This window comes from Scylla paramamosain, chromosome 15, assembly GCF_035594125.1.
Source record: "Scylla paramamosain isolate STU-SP2022 chromosome 15, ASM3559412v1, whole genome shotgun sequence".
Taxonomy (NCBI): Eukaryota; Metazoa; Arthropoda; class Malacostraca; order Decapoda; family Portunidae; genus Scylla; species Scylla paramamosain.
This window is the reverse complement of record NC_087165.1, coordinates 20,811,012-20,813,511: the sequence shown is the minus strand read 5'-3', so window position 1 is coordinate 20,813,511 and position 2,500 is coordinate 20,811,012. Positions and strand designations below refer to the sequence as shown.

Below are 2,500 nucleotides of genomic sequence, written 5' to 3'. Positions count from 1 at the left end.
CTTAGGGGCCGCGGCGAGCCTTTGATCCCGTTATCATGACGCTTCCCACAGAGAGGAGGAGCGGGAGAAAAAAAAAAGAAAAAAAAATAAAGAAAGAAAGAAAGAAAAGCACGAGGGTCTGTGGCGCCAAGGCCATGAGAGAGCGGGAAGGTACTGTAATGATCTGCGTTCTGTATGGCTTAACACACACACACACACACACACACACACACACACACACGTTATTTATATTTATTTATCTAATCACTGACCACAATGACTGCAGGGAATATACAGTAGAAATAACATACTTGTAAAAGGGACTCCCAAAATAATAACAGCCTTAATGAGAACATGGCGAAAAAGTTAACCAATCAGAAAGAAGAAAAATATATAGATAACACGCTCTACGTACCTGCATGAGCCACCGTCTACTGTCTACAAAATGAATAACTCAGAAACAACATAAAAGTGATCACACACACACACACACACACACACACACACACACACACACAGGGCGCCGCGTTACACAAGGGCCGCCGTCATCACCGCCTCCTCCTGATCTCCGTCTGTCTGAACGTGTGCGCGGCAAATCTTTCGGGGCATCAAAGCTCCAGCGATACGGCCTATCTGTGAGACAGAAATCTTGGCGGCGCCGCGGAGGAGGCAGGGGAGGTCACCCGTCGCCAGTGTGGGTGTGTTGGTAGGAGAGAGAGAGAGAGAGAGAGAGAGAGAGAGAGAGAGAGAGAGAGAGAGAGAGAGAGAGAGAGAGGAAGGTGAATGGAGTTAAAGAAAGAAGCTTGGACCTCTTACATTTTTTTTATGTTTTAATTGATTTTATTTATTCATTTACTCATTAAGTAGTTATTTTATTTAATAGTTACCTAGTTAATGAATTAGCTACTTGGTCAATAGGTGTTTTTTATGGAGGAAGATGTTGATATTTTTTCTGTCAGTGTTTCATTACATTTGTGTATTTATTTATTTTCTCTCTCTCTCGCTCTCAAGGAAGGGTGTTGGTGTTAGGGGGCAAGAACGTGGAGTTGGAACAGCGCGGCCCACACAGGAATGTCCCATAGCTTTGTAAGTACGGGTTATTTCGTCCTTAATTAAGCCTTTCCATACATTATGTTCGCTTATTGACTTCAGTATTCTTCTTCTTCTTCTTCTTCTTCTTCTTCTTCTTCTTCTTCTTCTTCTTCTTCTTCTTCTTCTTCTTCTTCTTCTTCTTCTTCTTCTTCTTCTTCTTCTTCTTCTTATTATTATTATTATTATTATTATTATTATTATTATTATTATCATTATTATTATTACTATTATTATCATTATTATTATTTTTTTTTCAGACGTTCTTGTTCTCAATCCTTATTTTTTCTTTCTTCCTTTTTTATTTCCTTTTTCATTTCCTTCCTTCCTTCCTTCCTTCCTTCCTTTTTTCGTTATTTCTTTCTCCATTCATATTCTCATTCATGTTTTCTTTTAACTATTTATTTTCATACAGTTTCAGTTTCCTATGTTTTGATGCGCCAGTGTTCAGCCAGCACCTAATGATGTCTACCCTTCCATAACGGTCGTGTCGGTGCCCCAGTGACTACCTGGAGGCATCAGGCGACGCTTATCACACTTACTCACCTCACATTTGAAGAAGTCTTTCATTCCCTTCTCCTTTGATCATGTTCGTTGGAGGTGGGTGTCCTGGTGCTGATAATAACGTCTCCAGCCAAGGGAGGTCAAGTCTTGTCTCTCATTCTCACTTCCCTCCCCTCCTTCCTGTCTCCCTCCTCACATGCTGTCGGCGAAAGTCAAAGAAGGAATAAGTAATGAAAAGAATGCCAAGACTCATAATGATTCGCCGCGGCTCAAGGCCACTGCTAGGGACAGGATGCGATAGGTGAGGCTATACAAGGCTGGAGCTGGAGATAGCGTCAGGAAGTCATGCAGGTAGAACCAGTACCACGCCACGCTGGGCCAGTACAGTGCCAGGCCGACATTACACATGTTTCCTTCACCGAACTGCCTGCCTGCCTTCACCGCAGTCGGGAAGTCCGTAATGCTGAGGGAAACCTTTCCTTGTGTCGTAATGTTAAATACCGAAATCATAAATTTACGAATAACTTTACATAATTAATGTACAGTACACGTGTGTACTTATGTGATATATGAAAATATGGCAAGGCTTTTACTGCATGCAAGTTTGCTATTGTTGTCTTCTGTTAGGATAAACTTCGTCACAGCCTGTACCACGGGAGATAATTATACTCGTGTGTGGCGAGAAATCTTTATGAAAAAAAATATTAACTCAAACAATTTCGTGTTGATACAGAGTAGCCTTTGTAACAACGCCTTCACTGCATTGTTTTATGGCAAGCTCGTCACCGTGGTGCCGTGCCGTGTGCATTTTTGGCCATCCAGATCACGTTGATGAAATGCTGTCTGTCAAAGGAAAGTTATCTTATCGAAGGAAACGTTCCAATGTAATATTACTTTTAGGCGAGGCTATGAGCGGATTTAGACTGCG

General features: G+C 41.7%; 1 protein-coding gene across 3 annotated transcripts in view; it reads left to right on the top strand.

The window, feature by feature from the left end:
- LOC135107629 (zinc finger protein GLI4-like) overlaps window positions 1-2,500 on the top strand; it is a 92,210-nt gene that overhangs the window by 49,160 nt on the left and 40,550 nt on the right. The window contains exons 1-2 of one of the 3 annotated variants that reach the window (XM_064017693.1): window positions 1-150; window positions 991-1,065. The exon at window positions 1-150 is cut by the window's left edge and continues 294 nt beyond it. The exons of 1 other annotated variant lie outside the window; for it this stretch is intronic. The gene's annotated coding sequence lies outside the window, so the exon portion shown is untranslated. The remainder of the gene's footprint in view (window positions 151-990; window positions 1,066-2,500) is intronic. One more of the 3 variants, XM_064017692.1, reaches the window with a different exon arrangement.